Source organism: Pelodiscus sinensis, chromosome 4 (genome assembly GCF_049634645.1).
Source record: "Pelodiscus sinensis isolate JC-2024 chromosome 4, ASM4963464v1, whole genome shotgun sequence".
NCBI lineage: Eukaryota > Metazoa > Chordata > Testudines > Trionychidae > Pelodiscus > Pelodiscus sinensis.
Genome location: NC_134714.1, coordinates 112715837 through 112732402, shown reverse-complemented (window position 1 = coordinate 112732402; position 16566 = coordinate 112715837). Strand labels below are relative to the sequence as shown.

The 16566-nt window shown below is 41.9% G+C and overlaps 1 long non-coding RNA gene across 1 annotated transcript; it reads left to right on the top strand.

Moving 5' to 3' along the window:
- Positions 1-272: 272 nt before the first annotated feature.
- LOC142829010 (uncharacterized) lies at positions 273-6757 on the top strand. The gene is made up of 4 exons (XR_012903224.1): positions 273-675; positions 899-979; positions 1882-1932; positions 5861-6757. It is a non-coding gene; the product is annotated as an uncharacterized LOC142829010 (long non-coding RNA).
- Positions 6758-16566: the final 9809 nt, after the last annotated feature.

Here is a 16566-nt window from a genome sequence, read left to right as displayed (position 1 = left end):
ACATTCCAGTTTGCTGTTGATTAGGCATCCAAATGTTATATAAGTTAGTAACTGCTCAGCATCATTGTCGGGGACCCCTCCCTCGACTGGGGTTGCCACCCTCTTCCGGGGCATCATCCAACCCTCTTGGGCCTCGGCCTGAAGCATGAGGCCCCTTTTTTAGGGGAAATATGGCCCACTGGCCTAGTCCGAAAAGTTCACTGCCCCTGCAGTAGGGGAAATACGGCCTCACGGCCTAGTCCTCAACACGCAGGCCCAGAGGCCTAGTCCCAAAGTTCCTTATCCCAGCCCCCACTCGCCGGGGTTCTGGGCAGGAGGGGTAGGAGGGCACGGGCCCTCCCTCTCCACCGGGCCCCGACCCAGGGCTCTATTAGTGGCGGGTGGCTCCCACCGCTGGCTCGGCGGGGTTCCTCCCTGCAACGCGCCGAGCCCTCGGGCTTTTCCAGCTCCCTGCCCTGGGTCGCTTCCTACCCCCTGCCCCCGGCCCGTCGCGGTCCCACCTGTTGGCGTTGGTCGGTTGGCTGTATTGGCTCTTCCCCGGGCTACATCGGGGTTGGCAGAGTCCGGTCCGGTGTCTGCATCCCAGGGGATCGGTCGGCGGCTCCGGCGTTGGGGCCGAGCCCGGCTGGGGCCTGGCAGCGGCATGTTCAGCAGTCCTGGCGACTCTCTCTGGCAGTTGAGTGCTAGCTCCTGCTCGGGCCGTGGTCTGTCCCTTCTGAGCAGGCCAGCGGCCTATTATATCTCTGCTCCCCTCAGAGCATGACCAGTAGGGCTGTGTGGGTGGGGCCCTCTCCGCCCCCAGGTGGTTTCCCTGGGCTTGAGTGTGGGGCGGGGCCGCCCTGTCACAATCATGTAATGGTTTCTCAGGGAATATAGCAAGGTCTTTTCATCACTAAAGTTGCAGGAATGGCCTTTGGCAGAATACTTGGTTTAAGGAGACATAGAGCTAGTCTACATCAGCTTAACTACACCTCTTCGGGTAATGAAAAATTTCATGTCCAGTGGATAGGTCTAAAATGCGGGGTGGGGAGAATACCAGCTGATGAACTGAATCTGGTGAACCAGGATTAATGCCTGGCAGACCTCCTCAGCCATAATTACCTGCACGATTGCAGCTACCAGTGATCATAGTTCCCATGGACCACCATTGATCGAACTGCTGATTGTTATGTAATTGTAAAGGATCATGAAAGGGAGGAGTGTTCCTGAAACAATATATCTTTTAAGTCTTAAGACAAAATAGAACAGTTACAATTATTGATAACTGCAAGCACATCCTCTTTGGACTGACACCCACATTACTATCTCCCCCTCAAAACTATCCAGATGAAACAATGCATCTTTCATCAAAAGATCTCAAAGCACTTTGCAAACAGATAGGTAATCAATGGGAGCTCCAATTGGAGATCCAATTGTGGATGTGCTTTGAGATAGATGGTGAATGGGAGCTCCCATTCCTGGCCAATGGGAGCTACGGGAAGCAGTGCCCTGGTCCGTGCCACTTCTTGCCACTCCCTTTGTCTGGGAATGATGATCCAAGACCAACAGGAGCTACAATTGCTGGTACCTGCAGCAGTGCAGGTAAATATAGTGGTGGAGGCCTGTCCAGGGCTAATCCTGGTAAACTGCCACCGTGTAATTGATCATCCGTGGTCTATACTATGGGGCAATGTAAATCTATTTCATGCAATCCCAGCTACATCAATACCATAGCTAATGTCAGTGTACCTAAGGTCGAATTGCTGCAGGGTCTTCACCTGTATGTGTGGGGAGGTGTCAATGGGAAAAACTCTCCCAGTAGCTTCCCTTTTGCTTCTTCTTCTGGTGGAGTACCGGAGTTGATGAGAGCAATCTATGATTGATTTATCTGGTCTTTCCTAGAGCCATTAAATTGACCTCCAGGAGATCGATTGCTACAGCGCCGATTGCCTGGTAAGTGTAGACATGGTCTGAGCAATGAAATTAAATAGATCTAAGCCCTAGTGTAGACGCTGCTACACTTACTACATGGTATAGTAAGGATCTGCACTTCAGGGCTATGTCTAGACTGCAGGCTTCTTTTGAAAGAGGCTCTTTCGAAAGCATCTTTCGAAAGAGCCTCTTTCGAAAGATCGCGTCTAGACTGCAGGCGGATCTTTCGAAAGAGCAATCCGCTTTTTCGAAAGAGAGCACCCAGCGAGTCTGGATGCTCTCTTTCGAGGAAGCCCTATTTACATTGAAGAACGCCTTCTTTCGAAAGAGGAACTTTCGAAAGAAGGCGTTCTTCCTCGTGAAACGAGGTTTACCGCCATCGAAAGAAAAGCCGCGTTCTTTCGAAATAATTTCGAAAGAACGCGGCTTGAGTCTGGACGCAGGGGAAGTTTTTTCGGGAAAAGGCTACTTTTCCCGAAAAAACCCCTGAGTCTGGACATAGCCCAGGGGTGCAACTGCAGCTATGCCACTGTACTAGTTCTAGTGTAGACATACTTATTTATCTTGTTTTGTATGCCTCACCCCGGACAATCCATTGGGTGAGCATACACCATGTTAAATAGTTTGTATGTGTCCTTTAGCCTCGTCTATTTGGAAAGATGTATGTTGATAACATAACGATAATAGCTGTGCTTTTTCAAAGCAAACTATTTCACTAGGATAAAGGCACCTACTCCTTTGAAAATCCCAGCCACCATACAACAGAGATTTTCTCTGAATTATTTCACTACAGCACATTCTTGAAATGTAGGCAAATTGCCAATTTTTTTAAAAGTTAATTGGGATGATCCAGGTTATTATAAGCCTGTAAGCCTGATATTGATCCCAGACAAAATAATGGAATGGCTGATATGGGACTCAGTTAATGAAGAATAGAAGGACAGTAATATAATTAATGCTAATTGACATGGAGTTTTGGAAAACTGATCTTGTCAAACTAATAATATCTCTTTTTGAAAAAGTTTCAGTGCTTGATAAATGTAATACTGTAGATGGAATATACTTAGACTTCTACAAGGCAGTTCATGTGATACCACATGGCATTTTGATTAAAACTAGCTAGATATAAAATTAACATGGTACACATTAAATGGATTAAAAGCTAGCTATCCGATAGGCCTCAAAATGTAATTGTAATGGGTGAATTTTCATGAGCAGGTATGTTTCAAGAAAGGTGCAGCAGTCTTCAGTTTGTCCCTATGGCATTTAATATTTTTATCAATGACCTGGAAGAAAACATAAAACCATCAATGATAAAGTTTGCAGATGATCCAAATATTGGGAGAGTGGTAAATAATGAAAAGGACAGGGCACTGATTCAAAGTAATATGGATCTCATGATAATATTGGGTGCAAGCAAACAATATGCATTTTAGTATGTCTAAAGGTAAATGTGTTCATCTAGGAACCAGTACTATAGGCCATACTTACAGGGTGCGAGGCTCTATCCTATGAAGAAGTGACTTTGAAAAAGAGTCAGGGGTTATGGTAGATAATCAACTAAACGTGAGCTTCCAATGCAAAACTGGACAAAGGGGGATGCAAAAGCAGAGGAATCTCAAGCAGGAGTAGAGAGGTTATTTTGCCTCTGTGTATAGCACTGGTGTGACCACTGCTGGAACCTTGTGCCAATTCTGTTGCCCAGAACTCACAAAGTTAGTTTATAAATTTGAGAGGATTAAAAAAAAGCCACGAGAGTGGGTAAATGATTAGAAATCCTGTATTAGGGCAGGTCTACACAACAGGGAGAGGTCAATCTAAGCTACACAATTTGAATTAGGTTAGTAGCATAACTCAAATCGACTTAGCTTACATCTACTTACCGCGCATTCCACACTAAGGGAGAGTCACAGAAAAAAACCTCTCCTGTTGACTCCCCTTACTCATCGCATTCTGCTGGAGTACTGATGTCAATAGGAGAGTGATCATCAGTTGATTTAGCGGGTCTTTACTAGACTCGCTAAATTGACCGCTGGTGTGTGGATCCACCCAATAGTAGAGACAAGTCCTTATAGTGATGGAGTTCTTTGAGACTATCTATTTATCGTAACAAAGAGAAGGTGAAGGAGTGACTTGATTACGCTATAAATGTCTACATGCGGAGCAAATACTTAATAATGGGCCTTTTCAATCTAGCAGAGAAAGGTATAACACAACCTAATGGCTGTAAGTTCAAGTTAGACAAATTCACACTGGAAATACATTTTTAACAGTGAGGGCAATTAACCATTGGAACAATTTAATCAGGGTCATGGTGGATTCTCCATCAATGACAATTTTAAATCAACATTGGATTTTTCTAAAACCATATAATTTAGGAATTATTTTGGGGACGTTCTGTGGCCTCTGTAATACAGAAGGTCAGACTAGGTCATCCCGGTGGGTTTTGGAATCTATGAACTTGTGCATTGATGGAAGAATAGGCCAATGGGACCTTAAATTACCTTCAGTAAGATGCTTCAGAATATATCTGTTAAATATTTAAGCTTTGTACACAAGCCAGTTAAAGTCTATTTTATGATATTCAGGGCTCTTGGCAGCTCCAAGCATACTGAACTCATGCCTTCTTTCCAGTTATTACAATTAGTGACTATTTTAAATGTTCTGTTTAATGGGATTTTTCGAGTAAAATTGGGGGCTGTCTATATCAGACTTCATTTAGTAGATATTTTTCAGGGCTGAGTTTGCTTTAATGGATATTCTACTCTATACTTTGGATTATTGAGACAATCACAGATTGTTTTTATTTTTATTTATTTATTTATTTTTAAATACTAAGCTTCATATTTGAATTGATCAGCAAATAGTTGGGACTGCGCTCAGAGCTCGTAGAATAACCAGAGGAGATTGCCTAGCCTAATTTAATGAGCTTGAAGTAATATATTATTTTAAGTAGTTTATGGATATGGAGGGTGTTGGCAACCCATAATACTTGCTCAGTAGGTGTAATTTTATTAAGATGGTATCGCCTGGGCCAGCCCCGCAGATACTATAATCCAGAGTACTTCAGTGGTAAGATGTAGTTTCCAGTTAAGATCTAGCCTGCTATTTGCAGAGCAGTTAATGGACATGACATGATGCCAAGTAGAAATGTTTGTCTCCTTTGAGGCTTTCGGACGACTTAGTCACAGTTGTGAAAGCATAGAAGGAAACACATAGGATAAATATTTCAAACAGGATTTGCCCTAACTGGTCTGATTCAGTCTTGGTCTTGAGGACAACAACTTATCAAGATTCAAAAAGAGGTTGTCTGTCTGTATGGATGACACGAATTTCCAAATTTCTACTACTCATTTACTGCAAACAAAACTCTAGAAGCGACATTATACCTCATGCTTCAGGATTAACTATTAGAGATCAGATGAGACCTAATGTGAGGAGGTAGTTTAACCTACAGATGCCTACAGCATGATTTTTACACCTTCTTCTGAAGCTGCTAGCACCGATTCCTGTCAGAGACAGGATACTAGAATGGCTGAAGGGTCTGATCCAGTATGGCAGTTCCTATGTTCCTATGCCCATTTAGTCAAGTGTTCAACCACCAATAGCAGCCAGACCTAGCTGCCTTCAGAACAAGAAACTCTACAAGAAGCAGTTACGTGATAAATTGAGACTAAACTTGAACTTGCTTAGCTCCTTGGGCAGGAACCATGTTTTCTTCACTTGTTTGTCCTGTGGCAAGCACACTGTCAGTGCATAACAATGAATAAATAATAATCACTTCTAGTTATTGCAAACAAGGGTCAAAATGCTTCAGTCAAACCCTGAGAGATTAATTTTAATGAACCAATCATCATATTGCCACATGTTGATGCAGGATGTGGAGGTGTCATAGTAAAATAAGATGCGGGAAGAAACGGTTGCCAATGTAATTATTTATGAATTGCAGGTGCATAGCCAATGCAGAATTTTAATGGAGCAGCCCCTCAGCTGGAATAGATCTGCCTAGCTTCATTGACTTATCCACAAAGTTATTAGAAATTATCTTTTAGAATTTACATTTACTGTACCTGATACACATATTGAACCAGACCCGCGGATGGTGTAAATTGGCAGAGTTCCATTTCAGTAGAGCTACTACAGTGTTTGAAAATGGTAAGCTTTCAAGTTATAAAAGCTTTCTGCTAGATTCCAGATAAATTGCTGACTGTTGAAAAGTGGCTACCTTATCACCTTATTAAAAATACAAAGACCAAGAGGTAAATCAGGAAATCATTTCTGAAGGACCAATTTTTAGGTCCTTATGTTTCCTTCCCACATAAAAGAATATGAAAGGGAAGAAAATAATGAAAAACTCTGCACTGATTTTGGTACATGGTGGTTGAGCCACATTCATTCCATTAGCAGTAGTAATAATAATATAATAATCCCAGGTCCAAGTGGGGATTCATTGCAGACAGGACATGAAAAAGCTACGGTGGCTGGGAAACCTGTAAGAGAACCTGTTCCACCCTCTGTAATGGCTACATTCCTGGTTGCCCCTAAGAACTCTGCTGATGCTTATGCTCAGTGATTCCTCTGGTGGAGCTCAGTTGTGTAGGGAAATAATTGTTGCTTCTTCAGGCATCATTAACTAATACCCTGCTTTATAACTCATGGTGAAAAGGGGACATATTATTCCGAATGGCTGTTTGACTTCTTACCCATTTTTTGCCATGCCATTTTATCCCACATAACACATAGATTTCATGGTGTTTTGGTAGAGTAGAGAGTTGGCTATGGAAGGAGAAGAGGGACATTTTTGTCTCCTCTCATTCCACTCTGCATTTTCTTTTTGTCATCATGAAGGAATGGGAAGAAGGGTAGCACCAGGACCAGAAATTATCCAAAAAGATGACTTGAGGTTCATATAATTTGATTGAAGATTGCCTTCATGGACTCTGGCACGGTTGTTGTTCTTAGGTGACCTGCCACAGGTCTTTGAAGGTACTGCTAAGAATCTCAGTGGCTATATTATGGTTACATTTTCAAAATGAATTTGCCAAGATTCCACATCAAAGATCAATGGATGAGATAAAGAGCTATGGAATGAAAAGCAAAATAACTGACTGGACAGGAAACTCTCTCAGGAGCAATGTAAAAGTATAGTTATAAGTGGAAAATGTTCAAGTTTAGAGGTTGGAATATAGACTTTGTGGTTGCGTAAGATTTTTTTGATGCAGGTGTTAGGAAGATATCCTCAAATTTGAAAATTAATATTTCTTCCTCCTTTAACTTTGATGTAAAGAGACAAGATCAAATAATGAAGAATGTAGGTAGACTTCCACAATGGGATACTCTAGCCTGGAAACTAGAGACTAGTTCTAAAAAGAATTTAGAGAGTCATGTCAGACAATTAGCTGAGCAAGAGCTCAGCTAAGATCAAGAGCACCCACTGAGATGCTGTGGCCAAAAGGCCTCATGACATTCTGGGATGCATACACAGGGGAATCTGGAACAAGAGCAGAGAGGTTATTTTACTGCTATATTTGGCACCGGTGTGAGTGCTGCTGGAATACTGAGTCCAGTTCTGGTGTCCACAATTCAAGAAGCATGTTGATTAAAATGGACAGTGTTCAGATATGAGCCACAAGAAGGATTAAAAGACTAGAAAACATGCCTTACAGAGATAAACTAAAAGAACTCAATCTATTGAAATAAAGAGAAAGTTAAAGTGTGTTTTGATTAATTTTTATAAGTATTTATATGGGGAAACAAATTTATGGGGAACAAGGTTTCTTCAATCTAGCAGAAAAAGGTAGCACATAATCCAATGGCTAGACGTTGAAACTTGACAAATTCAGATATAAAGTGGAAATAAAGTGCAGGGTTTTTTTTTCATTGTGGGTAATTAGCCTTTGGAACAAATTACCAACAGTTGTAGTGGATTCTCCATCACCGAAAATTTTAAAATCAAGATTGGATGTTTTTCTAAAAGATCTGTTCTGCACATTATTTTGGAGAAGTTCTATTGCCTCTCTCTGTTATATAGGAGGTCAGATTAGGTTATCACAATAGTGCCTTCTTCTGGCATTGGAATCAATGAATTCCTGCCACGATGGTTTGAGGGAACTGAATGACTCAGGCTATCCCTTTGTGATAGAATACAAGACCTTTGTTTATAATATAGGTTGTAACTTGAGATTCAGTTCAGTTGGGTGGTGACTGGCAGAATTATTGCCCAGTGAGCATTTGGTGTCTTATGTAAAAAGAACATGCGGTGTCAGTCCAGTTGCTGGTGGACTGCACCACTAAAGGTTAACTTTAAACATGGAATTAAGTCCCACAGAAGTCAGTGGGACTAGTTATGGCTTAAAGTTAAGCACGGGAGCAGGTGCTTTGCTGGATCAGGGACTATAGCTGCCATTGAAATTGATGTCTTCTCTGCAAATGTCAGAGGAGAGACGGGAAATCAAAAGGGCATGAAGAATGAGATATCCTCTCAGCCCTGTGTGTGTTTTCTCCAGGAGAACACTGGGGCCTTAAAGGGAAGTTTGAGCAGCCTGCTTTTATTGAATCCTGAAGAAGACTTAATTCTTCTGGTCTGCCAAGCCAGCTTCTTTCATGAATTGTAAAATCATTTTTTCTTTTAAATAAAAGGCTTGAGTTTGTGTTAGTTGCTGAACCTCCAGATGACCAACATAAAAAGCATAAGTGACTGAGCAAAGGAATACTGGGGAATATGATCTACATGGAACAGTTACCGAGCATGCCAATCAGAAAAAATGATCTGAGATGGTTGGGTAGCAAAATATCAAAAATGGTCCAGATTGCATTAGCAGAGGAATAGAGTATGAACCCAAGAGTCGATGCTCTTACTATGAACAACATTTGTTAGTACTTCACCTAGCATATGGTCTACCTTCTACAGTGTCTGCTCACAGGGCCCTGGACAAACAGGATTATGGATTCACTTCAACACAGAGTCAATTAGAGGTAGTTGCTTTTATTAATCTCACTACATCACCACTATTACAGGGTTAATACTTCCAAATGGTTACACAGCTACTGCAAAGTGACACATCAATAAGCGCAGGCAAATCAATGCATAAAAGAGTAACAGGCACTTAGAAATGCTTATGCCCCTTCAGTGTGTGGGGAGTCCTGTTCCTGTCACCTCGCACCAGGGCTGCAGTGGATGTGGCTCCAGGTGGGGAAATCCACGGCACCCTCCAAGGTCTAGGTCCCTGATGATACTCATAAGGAGCGGGACTCCCAGTGATCTTATACCTTAGCTGTTTACTGAGTGTGCACGCACTGGCTCAATGCCACTCTCAACTTTCTCACGGAGCTGAGAACCAAGGTCATGTTCATACTTGGCTCTCAGCTGGCAAGCATAGGATTGCAGCTGATGAAGGCCATCTGATAAAGAACACCTGGTGTTTTTGCCAGCAGGGTTCATGGCTGGCTTAGAGGAATGTAATGTAGGCCTTCAGGCCTATATATGGCTTACACCACACACGGGATATTATTCCTTGAGGAAGTTGAAACATAGGGCAACAAAGATGATACCAGATCTCAAGATACAAACGTGTACAAAGTGCTTACTCTTCTTGGTGCTTACTCATCAGAGCTTTGGAGACGTGAAGGTGAGTAATAGGACAAATTAGGAAAGGCATTGGCAATTAAGGTTTTTTTTAAATTATGACAAAATCCAGGTATTAAAACTGAACCTGTCCAGTCACTAATGAGGCTGTGCTTTAGCACAGCACTTAAAAACTTGCCTTACATTAAGCACACAAGTAGGCCAATTGAAGTCAAGAGGATTGCTCAGATACTGAAAGTTAAGCCTACATCCTGCTGAATGGGATGCCTAATTACATAGGATGGCACAAAAAGGTCTTAGATCTAGGAACAACTCAGAACTCTGTCAACTACCATGCCCACTCCCCTTCCCTTCCCAAGTTGCCACTGAAATTGTTGACTACAACAAAATGTCTCCTGAAATGAGAGAATCAACTCTCTTAAACTGTCTCTTTCCAAGCTTCATGCATTTATTTATTTTGAGATGGCACTACCTGGTGCATTGTTACAATCCCACCTGCAAACTAGATCTGGCTCAACAAAAAAATAAGTGTGGAATTCCACCATTTACAGAGGATTATTACTTCCAAAACTGCCCTTGCTCCATCTCGCCACCAGAGTAAAAAGAACCAGAGGAACCCACAGAATAACTGGACAACACCTGAGCTGAACCAGCTTCGAGACTTTACACTTAAGACCGCCCGGTTTAGCCAATTGCAGGCTGTAATTTAACAAAGAAACAAAAATTTAACAAAGAAACAATTGTTAAAAGGACACGAATCACCTCTCACCTATATCAATGTACATCAAGAATAACGCATCTGAATAATGCATATGAAGGGGGAACTGAATGAAGGGGGAACTGGGCCCAAGACTTTGCTTCTGCATTTTACTGCCTTCTCCTCTATCTAAAAAGCTCCACAAGTATTAGCAAACACAAAAGAGCACATCACTATTTCCAAATCACAAGCACCAGAAGCGTATATTTCTGAATGTAGCAAGTGCCTATAAAATACACAATTCTATCCCCAATTTTTGCACCCCTGAAAGGCTCCATAAAGTGGGGAGGATAAGTTAACACTTGTGATGGTGCCTGGCTTTGTGGGATAGCAGATCCTTAAGGGGTGATCCAGTCCTCTAAAATGTTCAGTGTGGAACCCAAATTAGATATTGCTGCAATTCTCCATTAGAGTTCAGTAGTGGGGTGAAACTGAACAACACAGGAATTGCTGGACCCTTTTCATAGGTGGCCATGTTACCAGGTTTTTGTCCAAAATCACAACAACGAAAACCTTGATTTAAAAACTCTTTGATCAGCTCTACCAAATGAACTACAGTGGCAATGATATTCATGAGAAAAGCATTATTGAGAAGTCGAGTGCAATTGACGAACAAATTTAAAATACTTTGTCATTAGAGGCACACTATAGTGTCACACTCTGTCTCTGAGTGATACTCTTCAAAGAAAAGAGAGCCAGGGTCAGAACACTATTTTTGCAAATGTGTTTATACAGTGTAATTCAATCTGTGTCCTAATTTACTGTTTGTCGACTGCATCATGCTGAGAATTGCTCTATCTGTTAATGCTGATTCTTGTAACCATTCAGTTGAAGATCCTGTGATGGAAGTCTGTGATACACTTTGGCACATCCTATACTCAGTATATTCCTGAAACTATAATTAAAAAACAAACCAAGCCATTCTTGTATAAGCGGGATTCCAATGTGCTACTGCTTTTCTGAATGGGTAGACATACTACTTCAGATTGTGTGATCTATCTAGAGCTCACAAATAAACAAGATGGGACCTACCACTTGGCTCAGAGCTTTCTATGGAAAAATCTAAGGGTCAAGGTGTTAGATAACACAAAGCTCTAAGGCTTTGTCTACACTGCGAGTTTTTGTGGCAGAAAAAATGCTAATAATATTGTGACTTATGCTAAGCCTTCTTTGGCCTGGTCTATACTAGACCAGGCAGGTCATTTTAGGGCATGTAACTCCAGCTGTGCAAAATGTGTAGCTGGAGTCAGCTTACCTTAACTTAAGCTGAGCCATGGCAGCATCCACATAGTGGGAGGCCAATGGGAGCACATGTGCCCGTTGGCTTCCCTTACTCCTGGCAGAACGAGGAGGCCCAGAAGATCTTCTCACTAGTGTGAACATGTCCTTCCTGAAGAAGTGTGAAGCTAGGAGCTTGATCTTTAGAGGTTATGAAGTTTTTTTACAAGATCAGTAGTGTAATCAAAAGTGTCCTAATTAAATTCCAGCTCCAATATTCTGCCTCTCTGGATTCCTCTTACTTTCCTAATTGGCTAAGCTTTGATTGGATTAGTGTCCTTCGCTTCTTGTCTTAAATAGTTGCACAGTGTTGCGGTGCACTAAGTATTTGCTACAAGCTACCCTAAAGAGTTGCATATCATTCATTATATCACTCCAGCCATTCATAATGGGCTGCATTTCATCGGTGAGTGAAGATTCTTTTCATCTGTTATCTATCTTGCAAAGCCCTTTAGGATCCTTCACATAAAGAATTGTTAGTGTTGTACAGATGTAAATTAAAATGTCAGATAACAAAATTACTTTGGAAAAGGATGACCATAATAGAGTTTTATTAGGAGATCTCTATAGTACAGTTAGATAAATGCAGGCCACAGAGACTGATGCTTAAAAAAAAATCTCAAAAATAACCAAAGGAGTATTTACTATGGACCATATGCTGAGTTGCTTAGTTTTCAAGCCTGACTCAGGCAAACTCCCACTGAAGTCCATTTGGTAAATACATAGAGCCAGATTGGGAACTTCCCACCTCTTGCAATGGAACCAGAAACAGCTGTAGTGCAGGAGCTCAATAAAATAGACGATCCTTCCTTAGACATACAATGTCCCAAAGGCCCATTATATAGCACCTTCCTCCGCATCCACTGTCTGCACTGGCCCATGGGCTAGGGCAAGTATACAGTGTGGGGGGGATGTGGGGGGGGAAGGGGGGAGGCTATGCTGTCCCCATAAAGGGTGCACCAGTGGGTGTCTTCCTCTGTGGACTAGGAAGAAATTTTACCTGGGCTAGGGTAGTTCTGCTCTGTCCCCAGTATAGGGCTGTGCTTAAATGGCACAAAATAGCTCTTAGATCTGGTCTACACAGTGTAACTATTTTGGTTAAAGGTGTGATTTTTTATACTGGTACCACCTTTAGTGTGGATGCATTTGTCCAAGCCTAATACCATTATAGCTTAGTTTCTTTCTCTTTATACAGGCATAGCTGCATCCGCACTTGGCCCATACCACTAGATTTAAATCAGTACTACTTTTGTAAGTTCCCCGGGGGTTGGGTCCTGGGTAAGTGTTCCCAGACAGAAACGTGAACATATGAAATTGGAGGATTATTGCAAATGCAGAAAGAATACATGCTGCTGAGATCTGATAAGCTATAGCACGACTAGCAGGGTGTGAATATTTCTACGGCTTTAAAAAAGGATCTTTATAAAAGCATGCTGAGGGGTGCATTGAATTAAGCCTGGGAGTTCCTGCAGTGTACTATGACCTAGATTTTCAAAAGTGACTCATGATTTGGAGTTCCTCAGGTTTTTTTTTGGGGGGGGGGGAGAGCGGGGAGCATAGCCAATTTGAGTTTCCTAAAGGGGCCTGATTTCTCAGAGGGTGAATGCACCGCAGTTTCTGAAAATCAGGACCTTTTAAGGTGTCTCAAGCTGGACACTCAAAAATGGAGATAACCAAAATTAGTCATTTTTTTAAAAAATGTGGCTAATTTGTGTGTGTGTTTATATATTCTAATCATTTCTTGACTTAGTCATGCATTTATTTCAACCCTTCCAAGTATTTTCTTTCACTTGAGCATGGAAAAGTTTATGGCCCATGTTTCGGACTGTATAAAATGGATTCTGCTATATATTTGAGAGTTTGTCTGTCTGTCTGTGCCTCTGTTTGTTCAAGAACTTATCCTAAACAGTAAGGGCTAAGTCCACCAAATTTGTTATGCAGCTTTCTCTTATCCTAACTTAAAGCAAGGCCAAGGTTTGGTTGTACCAGGATAATGGGATGTGCCTGGAATGTGATTGTTTCTCATAAAATGGGAAAGGAGAGCTCTGCTAGCAGGGATAGTTATACTATATAATGACCACAGGGGGGTCAACAAAGGGCCAGAGATGGGGCCTGGCAGAGTTATAATCCCATTGGGGCAGCAAGGGGTAGGGTTGGAGAAAGGGACAGATATATACTGTAGTTTGAGAGAGTTTTTCCGTTTGTGTCTCTGTCTGTGTTTGTCTGTCTGTCCTCCAGTCAGAGGAAATGCATCTCTCCCCTGGCTGTGCCTACTGCAGCTACAGTAGCCATGGTCAGGTGCTTCTCACTTTGCCCCAAGCTGCTGTCGTGACAGAGGCCTGGGATGTCCTCTCTCCCCGGGCAGGGCATTCTGCATATTGAACCCCTCATCCTCTGCCTCACCCCAGAGCAATCATTTAAATGAAGAAAAACAAAATATATTTCAGTTAAGGTCCTAAGCAAAGCTGGGTACATCTTCTGTTGGGCTATATTTTATAAAACTGGGATGTCTGGCTATCAACTGAGTATTTTTTGCATATCAACATGGTAACAAGTTTTCCTTCATTGGTGTATTTATATTGCATCCAGAACGGTATCTTTGTTGAATAAATAACCTCCTATAGCTATTACTGCTCCTGAGGTCACAGCAGTGATTAATATGTACTCAGACAAGCAGATGGGAGAAAACTACTTGTAAATCATTATAACTAAAACTGTATGTGGAACTTTGGACTTTGAAAGGCAAGAACCTGGCGAGCAAATCTCAGTAATGTTGATTTAAGTCATCAAAGCATTAAGGATAAACCTCTAGATTAATTCCATTTCCCAATATGTGACAAATCAATAACTCTGTGATTTGTTTCTTGTTCTCTACCTGAGTGAATATTTTCCAAGCCAGTTACATGGCATATGCCCATATTTAAGTCATTGTTTTGGACACTGCATATGAAGAGCTATGAGGTAGCTAAATTGTTGGCATTGAAGGTGAAACCCTTTTTTCCCCCCACAAAGAGCCAGAGCAATGGGGGTTTCCATGTGTGAGGGTTAGGTAGTAACCTGGGCCCAATTTCTAGGAGTGCAGTGGTTCTGCACTTCTATTCCAGCCTGTGGGTCTGAAAGCACCAGCAACTCCTTTGTACCATTTCAGTAAATGGGCTTCTTGTTCTCAGTAAATATGGAAAGCGTAGCCCATCTGCTATTCTGTCCCTAACCAGTCCAGACCTAAACCCTCCTCGTTGTCCTATGCAGACAAGTGGATTCACAACATAGGTGAACATCCTTCTGAGCTGGGAGATTTGCAGGAGGCTTACATTTAAACAGTCCATGTGCTTGTGAAATGTGGTGATATGCTTGTTCCTAAGACACCACATATTTAGTCACTACTTACTGATGTAGAGTCTGATTCATCTCTGGATTCTGCCAGATCCCACTTCACTAGCACATGCCACCTCCCCACTCCGAGCAGGGAGTGGGAGGCCATTGCAGCAATGCAAGGTGCCCAGTACAGCTGCAAAAGCGGGTAGCATGAACTAGGGAGTCCTGCTTGTAGACATGACCCTGCCTCACGGGTCCTTGGTCTGTGGGGAGAATTCTGGGGGAGTGTGCCATGTAGTGGAGTCTACAGAAGCGGCCCTAGTTAAGCTGCCGGCAACTGGCACCCTAGGCAAAACGCGTGATCGGTGCAAGATCAGTGCCCCTGCCTCCAAAGCCCTCAACAGCTGGTTTTCTTGGTGCCCTAAGCGACCACCTAGGTCACCTATACTGACGGGCCACCACTGAGTGGAGACTGAAAAAAATGTGTGCACAGCTATCAAAGACAAAATCAGGGCTCTCCTCTGGTGGAATCCCACAGGAAACACTATAAAATTGAATTAAATTTCTCTAGGATTTTTTTTATGTACCCTCTAGAATATAATAGAGAAATACTTCCTTACTACAGAATTCCACAAGAGTGTACAAAGTGCAGAAAAGGGTTCTCCTTCCCTGTTATATTTTTAGAATTATTAGCACCTTATTTGTGTTGGCCCCACTAAATTCCAGAGGACTCTTCAATAAGCGTGAATAGAGCACAAAACATGAATTTCTCCTGGGGGACAGAGAACAGAAGAGGTGGAGGAGAGGTGTAATTTACATGTTCTTTCAGCAGTGAATGTAAATCCAAATAGTAACATTAATGCTGTCACCTTACAATCTAGTTAACTGATTTACTCTGAATATTATGAGGCACTTAAAAAAAACCTCACACAAAGGGTTCTATAATACACAAAATGGCCCAGTAAAAGCAGCCATTCCAAAATCCATTGAAAAAGGAAAAAAACTTAATGCTATGTCTACACGGCAGCATTATTTCGGAATAACTGACGTTATTCTGAAAGAACATGGTCTCCAGCTACACAGCAAGCAGTTATTTCGACATAATGTCGTGCTGGAGGACTTCTTACTCTGACTCCTGTAATCCTCATTTTACGAGGAGTAAGGGAAGTCAGAGGAAGAGTGCTCTGACTCAGACTTCCTGCTGTGTAGACAGTGCCAAAAGCCAAAATAAGCTATTTCAACTTCTGCTATGAAATTGATGTAGCTCAAGTTGCATAACTTATTTCGGCTTCAGCCCTGCTGTGTAGATGTGCCCTTAATGAGAAGGAGAAGTTCAAAGAGGAATGCTGGACTGATCTGAGAAAAAAGGCTTTACAGTGAGCCTTGAATATAACAATATATATATATAACCCATGGCAGATACCGTGTGGGAAAGATTTCTGCAGATTTGAGAACTGAGAAGACCTTGCCTCTCAAAAGGACTGAGACAGAATTTCTGAGTAGACAGCAATGGTAACCTTTATCTTTAAAAACAAGTAATTGTGTGGCACCTGAGGCTACATCTAGACTACAAGTCTCTTTCAAAAGAGGCTTTTTTGAAAGAATCTTTCAAAAAAGCCTGTTTCGAAAGAGAGCAGCTAGACTACAAACAGATTTTTCAAAAAAGTGAGCTGCTTATTCGAAAGAGAGTCTACATGCTCTCTTTCAAAAAAGCACAGTT